The sequence below is a fragment of the Myotis daubentonii genome, chromosome 10 (genome assembly GCF_963259705.1).
Source record: "Myotis daubentonii chromosome 10, mMyoDau2.1, whole genome shotgun sequence".
In the NCBI taxonomy this organism is placed as follows: Eukaryota; Metazoa; Chordata; class Mammalia; order Chiroptera; family Vespertilionidae; genus Myotis; species Myotis daubentonii.
Window position 1 is genome coordinate 21,527,670 of NC_081849.1, and position 16,739 is coordinate 21,544,408.

Sequence of the window (16,739 nt, forward strand, 5' to 3'; positions counted from 1 at the left end):
GGTCTTCCCGGGGCCGAACCCCCGCACAGGTTCCTCGCCCGACCCGGAAACGCAGCCCCGGGCGCGCAACGCAGGACGCAGGACTCGGGCCTGGACTCAGGCTGCGCGGGCGGCGGCGGCCTCGCCGGCCCCGGCGGGCGCGCGCGGGGACAAGGCGCGGAGCGCGGTGGCACGGCCGGCGCCGGGGCCCGCGGGCGGCCGGGCCGGGGGCGCGGCGGCAGGGGCGGCCCGGGGGCTGCTCCGCCGCGGCCGGCCCACGGCCTCCCGCCTCGCACGTGCCTCGGGGTCGCCCCGGCGGAGCCCCCCGTCCCCACCACCCAGTGCGCCCAACTTACTCAACTCCGAGGGCGGGCCGGCGGGCAGGCGGAAGGAAGCCAGGCCGGCCGGGCGGCCGCGGGGACAGCCCGGCGTGGGAGGCGGCTTCGGCCCCACCTGGCGCGGCCTCCGCGGACCGCGCGAAGGGACCCGCGGTGCGGGCCCGACGCGCTTCCAAAGAGTCCCCGCCGGCGCCGACGCGGAAGCGCCACAGCTCACCACGTCCTCCGCGGCCCGCGGCGGCGGCGGCGGCTCACGGCGTCCCTCCGCGCTGCGCGGCTTGGCGGGCGGCGCGCGGGCGCAGACAGTTGACAGGAGGAACCGCCCCGCAGCGGCAGCCGCCGCCACCGAAGGAGCCGGAGCCGGAACCGGAGCGGGCAGGACCCGAGGAGCGCCTCACCGGGGCAACGGCTGCCGCGAAGCCGGCTCCCCGACACCGCTCCACCTGCAACGGTCCCGCAGGCTTTGGAGAGGGGCGGGGAAGACGGGGAGCCTCCCGCACCGTGGGCCTTTCTGAGCGGTTGTTTCTGGAAACTTTATGGAGTCGGTCTCTCTGTCTCCGTCTCCCCCTCCCCGGAGAGCCCGGGCGACCGCCGCGGCGCGGATCCGAAGGGGAAGCAGAGACTCTCCGGCGGCGACGGGGAGCGACTGACTGACCCCGGACGGAGATGGGGCGAGGGCAGGAAGTGACAAGCTCTCCGAGTGGGTGGGGGGAGTGTGGCCGGCACGCCCGGGAGCGCCGCGCGCATGCGCCCGCCCGAGGCCCCCCGGCTGCGGGGCGGCGGAGCCAGGTGGCTGGGCCGGGCCCGGCCGGGGAGGGACCCGCGGCGGGGGGCGCCGGGGCCCGCGTCGCGGCCGGGGACTCGGACCGGCCATTCGCCGGCGCGTCCTCCCGCGGGCCCCGCCTGAGAGCCGAACGCGCGGAGGCTGCGCGCGCGGAGAGGACGAGGCCTCCTTGGCGCCCGGGAGATGGGCTGCGCAGCCACCAAACTGTTGCTGTCGCCGTTCTCCCGGGAGTGGAACGGAAACTGAGGGAGGGGCGCCGACGCCGAGAAGGCGGTCGGTACCTTGAGGGATGGTCAGCGCAGACCGGCCCCCGCCAGTAGTTTTCGTCGTGTGCCTCTCACGCCTTAGGGGTTCTATCGGGTCCTGGGGTGGGGAGCAGGCCGGTGGCGGGAGATGGGTGTGGATTCCGGCGGCGCTGCGCTCTGGAACCTGAGAGTGGAGTCGGGTCACGTGGGCAGCGCGCACCCTTCCCTCCTCGGCGCCCGCATCCCGCCTGGACAAGCCCCGGAGGAGACCGCGACCGCCGTCGCTGTCGCCGGCTGTCAAACGGCGCAAACCCGTGTGCCGCTCCCTGGGAGCGGGAGAGCCCCCTCCTCCGCCGTCCGCCAGCTCCTGGGCTGGAAATCTTCAGGAAATGTGTGTCGGGAGACCTGGAGGGCGAACGAGTCCGTGCACTTCGCTTATGCGCCGCCCTCGAGACCCACGGCAAACCTTAACACCTGTCTCATCCGGCAGCGCTCGGGGTCCTGGAGAAAGCAAAGCTGAGTAGGGAGGCCCGCTGTGGGTGCTGGAAGAGTAAACGCGTGGCTAAAGTCCGCTGTCAAAATTCAAAGGAAAGCTTGTAGCAGGCCCAGTAATTGATAAATTTGTTGTAAAAATGTTGAATGGAGCATTTGCATACGCCTTGGGGGGGGTTGTCGCAGCTTGATTGTGGGGTGACAGGAAAAGGACAGGAAAATCTAACTTTTTAAAAGGAAGTCCACATACTGTTCATTCTACACACATTAACCAGTCACGTAGATAATATGTTAGATTTTTTCGTGTTTTTTTTAAAATGTTTTTATTGATTTGAGAGTAAGAGAAACATCCATGAGAGAGAAAATCCATGAAAGAGAGAAACACCATTGACTGTTTGCCTCCTGCGTGCCCCCTACTGGGGGATTGAGCCTGCAGCCTGGCGCACGCCCGCCCCAATGGAACCCACCCAGCCCATGACCCTCGGTGCATGGGTTGGCACTCAACCAACCAGCCACAGCGGCCAAGGCGATTGTTTTTTTCTGTTCCATTGTCAAGAAACATCACACATCAAACTAGAATGTAATGAAATGTCAATCTATAAATTAATGTAAAATAAATTATGAAATGTCCATATGGAGATGTTGGTTATACAGCCAGTAAAAATCACATTTTGTGTAATATTTAATTGTATGCAATATGCTTAAGCAAAAAATAATGAAAAAGTTTCATGTGATAACTGGAATTATAAGTGATTTTTATTTAACATTGGAGATCTTTGGTAAAATTTGAAGTGAACTATTTTCTTCATTTTTGGAGGATTTTTTTCCTACCTTAATAAGCATATTTATCACAAGTTAAAATGTACAGTTTTAACTTTCCATAAACCTAAAAAGGCATTGCTTCAGATATGTGACTTATTAATGTTTGCTAGTTAGAAATAAAAATGTTGTTTCCTGAGTAAATGCAGTGTTATTTTTACTTTCTAAGTAGACCTGATGAAAGAGTGCTCCAAATTGCTTGCTAATAAAGTTTTCAACAATCTTTGAAAATTTAGATAAGATTGGAATGTGCATGTGGGTAAAACAGATATTGAATGCTGAATCATAGAATTTTATTTTTTAGAGGGATTATTTATTTTGGACAGTATTTAGAGCAAAAAAATTTAGAGCTGTTGGCTAGACACAAATAGCACTAAGTCATCCAAAGATAAAGCCCACTTTTATGGCAGTATAGCATAGCAGTTAGATGCTCGGGTTCTAGAATGAAATAGATGTAGGGTTAAATACAAACTCCTCTCATTGGTGATGGGATCTTATTCTTTCTGGACCATGGCGTCCTCATCCGGAAAATGGGGATAATATTAGTTTCTAGTTCCTGGACTTTAATGATTTAGGATTATCATCCAGTGCACTAAAAGGTGCAGTTTTTGTCAGGGCACATACCTAATGTTTCTCTCACACTGATGTTTCTCCATCAATTTTTACAAAAACATTAAAAATGCTGTGTACAAGTTCATGATGTGAAAATGGAGTTGCTAAAATCACAAGAATTTTATTGGAATTTTGCGGGACTTTAGAGTTTACAGAGACTTTGACCATCATCTAGAATATTGCCCTACCTCTGAAAACACTGAGCACAAACCATCCCAGAAAAATCATCTGCCCTTCCTTTTCATTATGCACTGCAGCAACCATTGGGACACATTGCAGCTCTGAGGAACTTTTTTGATCCTTAATAGTCTAGAAGTACATCCCAATGATTGATTAACCTAAGACTCTTTTACAGTTTAAAATTATCCTCTCATCTTCAAGATAAGAGAATTATAAAACAAACACACTATTACTGCATAACAAATTACCCTAGAATTAGCGTCTTAGAGCCATTTTATGTGCTCCCAATTCTATAGATCAGTGGTTCTCAACCTTCCTAATGCCACAACCCTTTAATACAGTTCCTCATGTTGTGGTAACCCCCAATTTCATTGTTACAAACTGAACATAATTAAAGCATAGTGATTAATCACAAAAACAATGTGTAATTATATATGTGTTTTCTGATGGTCTTAGGCAACCCCTGTGAAAGGGTCGTTCGACTTCAAAGGGGTCTCGACCCACGGGTTGAGAACCGCTGCTCTAGATCAATGATTTGGACTGGCAGAGCTACATGAGTGGCATCACTTCCACCACATTTTATTAGTCAAAGTAAATCAAAAGGCCAGCACAGATTCAAGAACGGGAGAGACAGATTCCCCTTCTTGATAGGAAGAACAGCAAAACTCATATTTCAAAGGGATATGGGCACATAAGAATGGGAAGAATTGTTGCAACAGCGTATTACAATATATAATTACTTCAAGAACAATAGTAGCTAATTAAAGCTACTGATTTTTTTTAACGTTTGCTTATGCCATTAGGAACATCAAAACAAGGAAATGCTAGTCAAACTTATTCTTTAAACTAAGCTCAATTTGGTAGCCTTGTGTGGATAAACTTTTGTGATTCCTTAACTTTAATCACTAGATTCCTTTTTATCATCATTTTTTTTCCCTTTCTTTAAGCTTTTCCTACTTGTTCTAAACAGATTCCACTAAAACAGCATAAAAAAAATGAAGTTGAAGCAATTATTGTTCCTAAAGGACATATATACTTTGGTTCAGATTTTGCTACCTTTGATTATAACGTGGCATTTTACAACACAATTAAATTCATAATTATGTGCAAATTAAATTATGGCAGTGATGGCGAACCTATGACACGCGTGTCAGAGGTGACACACGAACTCATTTTTTTGGTTGATTTTTCTTTGTTAAATGGCATTTAAATATATAAAATAAATATCAAAAATATAAATCTTTGTTTTACTATGGTTGCAAATATCAAAAAATTTCTATATGTGACACGGCACCAGAGTTAAGAGAGGGTTTTTCAAAATGCTGACACGCCAAGCTCAAAAGGTTCACCATCACTGAATTATGGGCCACAAGAGACTGACAGTTTATTTTTTTTTTAAATATATTTTTATTGATATTTTACAGAGAGGAAGGGAGAGAGATAGAGAGTCAGAAACATCAATGAGAGAGAAACATCGACCAGCTGCCTCCTGCACATCCACCACTGGGGACCCAGGTACATGCCCTTGACCGGAATCGAACCTGTGACCTTCCAGTCCGCAGGCCGACGCTCTATCCACTGAGCCAAACCAGTTTCGGCGAGACTGACAGTTTAAAAGGAGTCATAGAAATTTTTATTTAAAAGGACAAACATTAATTATACTGTTGATCTATTATCAACTATTTAGAACTTAACACCCAACAGTGTGCAAATAACATGATAAGAAAAAGAAGAGAATTTTTCCCTAAAATGCTTATTTTTAAGAGGGTAGGGAGTAGTTGCCCCTGGGTTGCCCCCTGGAGATATGTTGCCTACTAGTAAACCCTGACATGGACTTGTGTCTTCCATTCCTGGTGCTAAAGACACACACACTTAGTTAGGTCTTGCGAGCCAGGTTACACAATGCATGCACCATGCTGACATGTGAGCAAACCTTACAGATTTTCCTTTCAGATGCATTTCAGATAGCATTTAAATGAATTCCATAAAAAAATGCTTTTTCAGCTCTGGTGCGGGTGGGGGTGGGGGTGGGGCTGGTGAAGGGATTGAGCAAAATAGAAAAAAAAAGAACTCGTGGTGACTTTGGGGGTGGGGAAATTAGAAGAAGGTATAGGGATAAATGGTGATGGAAAAAATAATAAAATAAATGAAAAAGATTTTTTATTGTAGAATTTGTAAGTAAATCTGTATTATAATCTGATAATAGCTAATTATAATTTTGTTGTTGAACTCAGACAATGTGCTAAGTGCTTTCTAGTTTTCACTGAATCTTTACAAAGATTCTGTGTTAGATATCCCATTTTACAAATAGGAAAACAGATCATTAGTGTCTGGGATAAAATTTAAATGCAGGTCTGTCTGAATGCAGATCTTTTGCCTTAAGTTATATATATTCTGATTATTCCTAAAATTTTATCTCCAGCTCAGACTTGTCCCTGGTGCCTCTAAGCTCTATTTCTAACTACCCATGAGACAGACCATCTGAATTTCTTCAGCATCACATAATTAGCTGGACCCAAACTGGACTTATCTTCTCACCAAACCTGTTCTTCCTCTTCCAAAATCTAATCAACACTGTTGCTGTCTATTCAGGAGTCAGAGAGGAGCATATGCAAAGATGCAAAGTAATGCAAGTTACTGTGTACAAGGTTTCTCATCTCACTTATCCCAGCCTAACCTATCACCATAAATATTTGGTTAGACCTCGGAAAAGTCTAGGAAATACAATTTCCTCTCTCCATATACACCATCAATCTTCTAGTCCCAAACCTCATTACAATAAATACTTCTATAGTGTCCCTAAGACCAGTCTCTTCTTCACTCCATTATTCCACACTATCAACAGAATAATAATCCAAACAAATCAAATACTACTACTCTCCAATTTAAAATCCTTGTTGACCAATTTTCTACATGAAGAAGTCAAATCTTAAGAAGCATTAGTAAAAGGAGCATGTGTTTTGTTGTGAGTCCAAAGAATTTGGGTGTTCGTCCTATCTCCATCACTCATGAGTTCTGTGAGAACCTTCTGAGCCTGCATTGCTTCAGCTGCATGCTACTTTCAGTGTCGTGAGAAATCAATGAATGAATAAAGCATCCAAAAGAACCTAGAGCACAGTATAGGGAATAATAATAAACACTTATGATATCCGGCCCTCCTACCACTTCACAACTTGATGCACCAAACACCCTGATTTCTCATCCTTCGCAGAAATCCACAAAGCAAACAGTAGTTACATTGTATGGGAAGGGAGTATGGGATACAAGGGAGCTTTAAATAGAGATGATAGAGTGTTAGTTATGTGGGTGTGTCCATTTGTTAAAGCAACTATTAAAAGAATAGAATAGTGACTACCTTTGAAGGAAGGAGAGGGTTGGGAAGTGTACTGAAGAGGAGTGCCAACGTTGGATTACTGGCCATTTTATAGATCTTGACATCAGTTGTCATTGCATATTTATTTGCTTTGTAATAATTTAATATGCTGATAGGTATGCACTTTTATGAATCTGTATATTTTACAATAAAAATATTTTTAAAGTAGCTAACCTAGGCTTCAATGCCTCTGAACTAAATCTAGCATACAATTAGATATGACTACTGAACTGTTCAAGGCTTTGCATATGCTACTCCTCATGCCTGGAAATATCCTGCCCCTCCACCTGGAAAACTCATACTCATCCTTCAAGACCCATTTCAGAAGTCACTTCTGTGAAACTAGTTTCCACAGACAAATAACTGCTCCATCTTCCTGCTCCTGTTGTACATCATCCTGATTAAATGTCTGACTCTCCCATTAGTGTGAAGTTATCAAGAAACAGACCATAATTTATTCCTCTTTCTTTTATCGTCATCTAGCACACAACCTGGCACATAATAGGCAACCATTAAAAGTTACTGGATGGGATTAAATGCATACATTTTCATTTTAATTGGGCTAGAAGAGCCCTAGCCGGTTTGGCTTAGTGGATAGAGCGTCAGCCTGTGGACTGAAGGGTCCCAGGTTCGATTCCGGTCAAGGGCATGTACCTCGGTTGTGGGCACATCCCCAGTGGAGGGTGTGCAGGAGGCCGCTGATTGATGTTTCTCTCTCATCGATGTATCTAACTCTCTATCCCTCTCCCTTCCTCTCTGTTAAAAAATCAGTAAAATATATTTTTTAAAAAATTGGGCTAGAAGAAATATTGACAACATTCATTCTTGCAATGAACGTAATAAGAAAATGTGTAGGAAAAGTCAGTTCTAGTGGCTTGGTTTAGTTGGGCCCTTGGCCTAATTAAAACATTCATTTTCTATGTAGAGAACAACCAACAAGGACAATAAAAGGAATGACTGTTGTATAGAATTGCTAATACTATACACCATATACTATAAATGGACAGTTAAAACTACTAATCATCCATCATGTAAAACTATTCATCATGATTTTGTTTTTGTTTGTATGAAGTTGGTTTTTTTGTTTGATTGGTTTTCTTTAACTTTCAATTCTGAAATAATTTCAAATTTAATAACAACTTTCAAGAATACAAGTAATTTCCATACTCTACCCAGATTCACCAATTTTTTTTTACATTTTGTCAGATTTGCATACCTGTTCCCGCTCACTCTTTCTCTCTCTCACATCTTTCTTTCTCCAAGTCCAAATACGTTTATGATTTTTTGAACCATCTGAGAATGGGTTGCATATATCATGCTCCTTTATCCCTAATTACTTCAATGTGTATTTTCTGAAAGCAATGACATTATCCTATCTAATAAAGAGGGAACAGGCTAATTGACCCTCATGCCGTCGCAAAGATGGTGGCGCCCACAGCCAATAAGGAGGGAATATGCTAATTGACTGCCACGCCCTCAAAGATGGCAGTGCCCACAGCCAATAAGGAGGAAATATGCTAATTGACTGTCCCACCCTCAAAGATGGCGGCGCCCACAGCCACAAGATGGTGGCGCCTAGTCCCCTCTGCCCCGCCAAGGTGTCTGCCTCCAGAGTCCCCCAGTCCCCTCAGCTCCCCCAGCCGCCCAGGGCCACCCAAGGCACAGGCAAGCCCCAGGGCCAGCCGAGGCTCAGGTAACCAGGGCCGCCCGAGGCTTGTGCTGCCAGCAGTGGCAGCAGCAGAGGTGTGATGGGGGCATCACCTTCGCCTGATCGCCAGGTCACCTCCTGCCCCCGAGGGCTCCCAGACTGTGAGAAGGGGCAGACCGGGTTGAGGGACCCCCCCCCCCACTCCAGTGCATGAATTTTCATGCACTGGGCCTCTAGTTCTTACATAAGAACAGTATAGTTATCAAATCCAAGAACTTTGCCCTAGCCAATTTGGCTCAGTGGATGGAGTAGTGACCTATGGACTTAAGTATCCTGGGTTAGATTCTGTTCAAGAGCAGGTACCTCAGTTGCAGGATCTATCCCAGGCCCTGGTTGGGGTGCATGCAGGAGGCAACCAACTGATGTGTTTCTCTCACATCAATATTTCTTTTTCTCTGTCTCTCCCCCTCCCACTCTCTCTAAAAAGCAATGGAAAAATATCCTCAGGTGAGGATTAACAATAAAAAAAGAAATTTAACATTGATAGAATATTTTTGTTTAACCTTCAGTCTATATTAAAATTTTGTCAGTTATACTGATAATGCCTGTTATGAATTTTTTTTATCCAATTTAAGACCCAATGCAGTACCACATATTGCATTTAGTTGTCATGTCTCTCTACTTTTGCTTAACCTGGAATCATTCTTTAGCCTTCCATTGTCTTTCATGACAATGACATTTTTTAAAATATTTTTTTATTGATTTTTTCACAGAGAGGAAGGGAGAGGGACAGAGAGTCAGAAACATCGATAAGAGAGAAACACCGATCAGCTGCCTCCTGCACACCCCCCACTGGGGATGTGCCCGCAACCAAGGCACATGCCCTTGACTGGAATCGAACCTGGGACCCTTCAGTCCCCAGGCCAAGGCTCTATCCACTGAGCCAAACCGATCAGGGCTAACAATGACATTTTGATTAATACAGGCCAGTTGTTTTGTAGAATGAGTTCATTTGGATTTGCCTAATGTTTCTTCATGATTACATTGATGTTTTACATGGTTCTTTAAAAAATATATTTTATTGATTTTTTTTACAGAGAGGAAGGGAGAGGGATAGAGAGTTAGAAACATCGATGAGAGAGAAACATCGATCAGCTGCCTCCTGCACACCCTCTATTGGGGCTGTGCCCGCAACCAAGGTACATGCCCTTGACCAGAATCGAACCTTGGACCCTTCAGTCTGCAGGCCGACGCTCTACCCACTGAGCCAAACCAGTTAGGGCTTACATGTTTTTAATGGAATGCAACATAAGTAATGTGATGTTTTTCTTAGGATATGACATCAAGAAACATGTAATATTTGTTATTAATATTTTATTGAGGTATAATTGACATATAACATTATATTATTTTCAGATACAAAACATACTGTTTTAATATTTGTGTATATTACAAACTTAGCAACTTCCAAATATACTATCGAATATTAATAACTGTAGTCACCATGTTGTATATTATATCCCAGGATTGATTTATTTTATAGCCAGAATTTTGTATATTTTTACCTCATTCACCCATTTCACCCAATCTCACCCCCTGTCTGTGGCAACCACCAATCTGCTGCCTGTGTCTATGAGCTCTGTTTTGTTTAATTTGGGGGTTTGGGGTTTTTTTTAGATTTCACATATAAGTGAGACAAAAATATTCTATGGTATTTGTCTTTGACTTATTTCACTTAGTGTAATATCTTCCAGGTCCATACATGTTGTCTCAAATGGCAAGATATCCTTCTTTTAATGGATGAATAATATTTTACTAGTATTTTATATACAGGGTCCCCCCCCCCAAAAAATGTACACACACTTTAACAGCTGATAGCCCAATTTTGACAATGAAATGTATTTTAATAAACACTGCCTGTATAATTATTTGAAGTGTGTGTATACATTTTTGGGACACACTATATATTACATTATCCAGTCATCCATTGATGGACACTTATGTTGCTTCCGTGTCTTGGCTATTGTAAATAATGCTGCAATGTAGAGTGAGAAGGTAGTTATTTAAATCCATGTCCTGATCGCTCTTTTTCTTATTTGATATCTCTAGCCTGTTGGTGGGACCAGTCCTACTCTATAAGGAGCCAGGGGCATTTATCTCTATTTACCTCTATTGCCTTCATGATGGATCAACTTCCTTTCTTCAGGTTACATTTGCCTCTCATCATCTTCTTTTATTCCCACGCCCCACATCCCCCTCCCAAGTTCCTATCCAACACAAGAATTTGACTCCTAAGACCAGATATTTTAAATAAATAGATGGATACATAAATAAATAATGCTGCAATGAATATAGAGATACATTTTTTTCCATTCAAACTTTCCACATTTTTCAAATAGCAGTTGTATATCTTGAATCTGAGAAATCTCTAGAATTGGAGCACATAAAAGTTAGGATGGGTTTTATATAAATTCAGGAACCTTGCTGGGTATTTCATCAGATATTAATCCTAAACAGACTGTTTATAAAGCAATTTCAGTGTTGTAATCGTCATGTAGTAAGGAAAGAGTTAGATTTGGTAACATTTTTGAAAAAGCACATCAGTAGAGAAAGCCCCACAGAGTCCAGAGTGTCGACATTCTTGGCAAGACCTGTTTTGCTAGGCAGTAGTAAATCGTCAAGTGACACCTTGACGCTCGCACTGTTTTGAATGCCATAGTATGACACTTTCTTCTTAGTACCTTGTGGAGGAATACCTACATCTAGTGTCACTCTTTTTTCTAAAACAAATGGCTTCGTAAAAAAGCGAGTCAAAGTTCAGTGTGTTTCTTATTGCTAGAAGAGACGGTGTGCCCACACTGTCAGGAACAGCAGGTTCGTTTATGGGAACAAGGTTACTTTACATTTCTCAGAAAATGTTTTTAAAGAAACAGTTGCTATAGGATATTCAAAAATTCCCCCATCAATGTTAGTTCTCTTTTCTTAATCACTTGTGAAACTGAGAACTATAATACAATAAGGCGAGAGAGGATCTAATTGAAACTTCTCACTTTTAAATTCTTGTATTTCTAGTCTTAGGAAGATCGTTTTAAACACACAACCCAGCTAGATGAATGAAGATGCAAAATAATGCACAAGTCAACTAGATTAATAAAATGAATGTTCAGCTTACGTGCTATATTTTATTTGGAAAACATCTGAGATATTTGTATCTTATCTGTCACTTCGGAATTTACTTAAAGAAAACAAAACTCACATCTTCTTGGAATTAAAAAAGAGTCTACTAAAATATTTTATAGTCTGTTCATTCATCCCTGCATCATCCTTGTGTTTAAAAGTGGGGGAAATTCCAAAAAAAAATTCAAAAAGGTGGCAAGAGGAAAGGAAAAAGTAACTAATATTTGTTGAATCACTACTCTAAACCAGACACCAGGCTAGACACCTTACAGTCATTAGCTAACTTATTAGCAAAGCAAAACCATTAAACAGCTTTGTTAGCCTTCATGTGTTTCCTGACCATGGACGTGAAAGAAATGCATGTTCTCTTTGTTGTTGTTGTTTTCTGTGACCTAGGAAAGAATCATTTTCTCCAACCTTAAAGCTCTACCTCTGATATGAGACACAGAGAGATTGTTGCAGAGTCATAGGAATTGCCACTACACTCCCAGGAAAACATGTCTGGGACGCTCCTGGCTATCTACAAATCCAATATTTGGCAGGAACACAGTTGTTGCACATAAACACAGCTAAAATACTGGGTTCTGTCTGAACTACACTTTAAAAGAGATATAAACAGAGGCCCATTCACTGGGAGAGTGACCAGAAAAAGGAATCATATCCTAGTTTGGAGGGTTTGTACAAAGCGGGAAATTACACCTAGCCAACGAAGGCCTCAAATCCATAGGGGGTGCTGATAGAAGAGGAAGTATATGTGTTCTACCCATCCTTGCTTGGTGTGAGAAGCTCAGGAAGGCCAATTTGGATGCAATAGAATGAAGACTTTTCTAACCAAACTGTCCTACATGGAAGGGACTGATCTGGAGGTGGTAAGTTCCCTCTTTGGCCAGGCCCTTGGAAGAAATATTGTAAAGGAGAATCAAGCTTTAGATGTTAGGTTGGTTTGAAAAAGATGACTTTGAAGTTATTGCCAACCTTGACATCGTGCAAGAATGACTGGTCATTGAACCAATGTTCATGTACCTCTGAACTCATATAGTCTGAAAGTCAGTAAATCAGAACACACTTTTCTTATATGAACCATGCAATAGGAAATTAGACTTTTCTTGCCCCTCCTAATTCAATTTTACTCATTGGTTTCTTTCCTAAACTGAGACATGAACCAACAACTTGATCTTTTAATGACAACACTAGTCAGGCATCGTTAGTTTCCCTCTACAAATATCAAGACTGGAATTAGAGTATTTTGATTCATTAATGGAACAATTATATATTGAGCACTTACTATATGCCAGTAACAGTATATATTGAGCACTTACTATATGCTAGGAGTTGGCATGGGAGATATAATGATGAACAAAAATCCTCATGAAGTTTACAGTCTAGTACAATTGTCTCCCTACAGATTATATGAAGTTTACCATTTTCATGCATATGCTTTCATTAATTTACTTTCTGATTAAAAATGCCAAAATAAAAAAAAAATGTCTTCTATTAAATATTCAGCAGAAAAATCATGATTATCAACGTAGGACTCAATTTATATAATTTGAGAAACCATATGTCTACCAAAAATACACAAGTATAAGTGCTTATACTTATAGAGTTAGTAAATACAGATAATATGTAAGGATGTTCTTTGCTATGATTAATTTATATGGACAAATGAATTTGCATGATTCATTAAGAGAAAACAATTACTTGAATAATTTAAAATCATTTATGAAAATTAATTAGCTGATTTTTTTTGCAGTTTTCAGGTGGATAGTGCAGACTAGATCAGTATTTGAATGAAACCTTTTTGGTAAGTATAGTTCTTACATATCCAAATAGTTAGATTTACTACAAAATTAAATTTACAGGTGAGCAGGAAGTCTGGTAGTAGGATTAGGTAGTAGGTAGTAGGATTAAGTTACATGATATAGTTGACTGAATAGCTTGAAAACCCCAAAGGGAAAGGCTATGAAGCCCCAAGTCCCTGCCATATACACAGCTACGTTATGAGGAGATGAATTCCTATATTCGTGCAGGCCTAGTATTGCTGCAGCTATTCGGGGGTTTTTCTTGGTTCCAAATAAATTTTTGGAGTATTTGTTCTAGAATTTTTTGTAGGGAAATGACTACTGCCTTCGTAATTGTAGTTTACTCCCAGGTTCAAAAATAGTGAGTGGAGGAATAATTCATCTTCTCTTGGTATTCCTCCCAACTGATCAAATATACAATTGTTGAGGCTGGGAGAAGGCCAGCATAGCTCATCTCCTCTCCTGTTTCAGGACCTCAGAATAAAGAGATGAGAATTTGTGCAAAAATCTTCCCACCCTCAATTCTGTCTTCACCCTTCTAGTCCACCCAAATGGGTGGACATTATTTTACTTCTTCCATACTTCAGTGATCCTCACTAGGGGTTATTTTGAAACTCTGAGGAGGAATTATTGGTTGTCACAATGATTAGGAGGTAAAACTAGCATTTAGTTGAGCTGGATTGAGGATACCAGATGTCTCACCCTATGCAACACTCTGCCTGATGTTTTTAAATAACATCTTTATTGAGATAAAATTCAATACTATAAAATTCACATATTTAAAGTAGTATTCAATGGTTTCTAGTATATTCTGAGTTGTGCAACCATCACACAATCAATCTTAGAATGCATTTCATCACCCCATAAAGAAATCCTATACCCATTAGCAATCACTCCCCATTTTACCTCAACTACCTATCCCTAAGCAACCACAGACTACTTTCTGTCTCTATGAATTTGCTTATTCTGAACATTTTGTCTCACTAAACGAGTACAATATGTGGTCCTTTGTCTGACTTCTTTCACTCAGCATGTTTTTAAGGTTCATCCATGTTGTACCATGTATCAGTACTTCATTTCTTTTCATTGCCAAATAATATTCTATTGTACAGGTATACCACATTTTATTTATCTATTCATCAGTTGATGGATATTTGGGTTGTTTCCATAATAGTGCTGCTAGAACATTCATATACAAGTTTTCATGTGGGCATGTGTTTTTTGATCTTTATTTTTGAAAGTATTATATATGTCCCCTTGCTAGCCCATTGACCCCTTCTAGCCCGCCACCGCCCCTGCCGCAGGCCTTCACCACCCTTTGTCTGTGCCCATGGGTTATGCATTTATGCATACAAGTTCTGGTTGAATTCTTCCCACCCACCCCACCTTCCCTCTGAAATTCATCAGTCTGTTCCATGCTTCTATGTCTCTGGATCTATTTTGTGCATTAGTTAATTTTGTTCATTAGATTCCACATATGAGTGAGATCATGTGATACTTGTCTTTAACTGAATGGCTTATTTTGCTTAGCATAATACTTTCCAAGTCTCTCCATGCTGTCTCAAAGGGTAAAAGATCCTTCTTTTTTACTGCTGCATGGTATTCCATGGTGTAAATGTACCACAGCTTTTTTTTTTTTTTTAATCCTCACCTGAGAATAATTTTCCATTGATTTTTAGAGAGAGTGGAAGAAAGAGGGAAAAACAGAGAGAAATAACAATGTAAGAGAAACACATCGATTGTTTGCCTTCTGTACACCCTCCCCACACCAGGCCCCGGGCTGGCGGGGGCAGGGGGCGGGGAGGGAGCTTGCAACCTGGGCATGTGCCCTTGACTGGAATTGAACCCAGAACCCTTCAGTCTGTAGGCCAACACTCTATCCACTGAGCCAAGTTGGCTAAGGCATACCACTGCTTTTTTATCCACTCCTCTACTGATGGGCACTGTGCTGTTTCCAGATCTTACTAGTAGCTATTGTAAATTGTTCCGCTATCAACAGTGAGGCACACATTTTTTTCTGATTGCTATTTCAGGTTTTTTAGGATATATTCCTAGAAGTGGGATCACTGGGTCAAATGGGAGTTCCATTTTTAATTTCTTGAGGAAACTCCATACTGTTTCCCATAGTGGCTACACCAGTCTGCAATCCCACCAGCAGTGCATTAGTGTTCCCTTTTCTCTGCATCCTCTCCAGCACTTGTCATTTGTTGATTTGTTGATGGTAGCTATTCTGACAGTTGTAAGGTGCTACCTCATTGTCATTGTAATTTGCATCTCTCTGATGATCAGTGACATTAAGCATTTTTTCGTATGTCTCTTGGCCATTTGTATGTCTGCTTTGGAGAAGTGTCTTTTTAGGTCCTTTGCTCATTTTTTTAAAATATATTTTTTATTGTTGATAGTATTACAGATATATCCCATTTTCTGCCTCTTCCCCCCCCCACCCCACTCCTCCCAGGCTCTACCAACCCACCCCTAGGTCTTTACCACCCCATTGCCTGTGTCCATGGGCTATGCATATAAGCATAAAAGTTCTTTGGTTTATCTCTTCTTTTCCTCCCAATCCCACATTGAAGTATGTCAATCTCTTCCATGCCTCTCTGTTTCAGGTCTTATTTTGTTGTCAATTCCTTTTGTTAATTAGATTTCACAAATAAGTGAGATCATGTGATATTTGTCTTTCATGTTTTCTTATTATCTGATCCCTGTGGCTAGCACTTCCAGTACTGTCTCTCTATATATGTAAAAGCCTATGCGACCATTATGACCGGTTGACTGGTTGCTATGAAACGCACTGACTACCAGGGGGCAGATGCTCAACACAGGAGCTGCCCCCTGGTGGTCAGTGTGCTCCCACAGCCAACCTCCCACGGCCCCTCCCCCTGGCCGGCCAACCTCCCGCAGCCCCTTTCCCCCTCACGCCCATCCTCCACAGCTAGCCGGCCCCAATCGGCCTGATCGGGACTGGGTGAGATGGCCCCAATTGGCCCTGATCCCCAGCCAGGCCAAGGAACCCCGCCCATGCACGAATTCATGCACGAGGCCTCTAGTGTTTAATAACAGTAAAGAAAGCAGACATCCCTATCTTGTTCCTATTCTTAGGGGAAATGGTTTCAGTTTTTGCCTATTGAGTATGATGTTGGCTTTAGGTTTGTCATATATGGCCTTTATTATGTTGAGGTATGATCTCTCTATTCCCACTTTGCTGAGAGTTTTCATCAAAAATGGGTGTTGCTGCACAGCAAAAGAAACCATCAACAAAACAACGAGAAAACCCACTGTGTGGGAAA

General features: G+C 42.5%; 1 protein-coding gene across 4 annotated transcripts in view; it reads right to left on the minus strand.

Annotated features, from left to right (window-relative positions):
* The window catches only part of ZNF800 (zinc finger protein 800), a 55,956-nt gene extending 54,983 nt beyond the window's left edge, over positions 1-973 (minus strand). The window contains exon 1 of one of the 4 annotated variants that reach the window (XM_059711706.1): positions 336-973. The gene's annotated coding sequence lies outside the window, so the exon portion shown is untranslated. The remainder of the gene's footprint in view (positions 1-335) is intronic. The other 3 variants (XM_059711705.1, XM_059711704.1, XM_059711707.1) reach the window with 3 other exon arrangements.
* Positions 974-16,739: the final 15,766 nt, after the last annotated feature.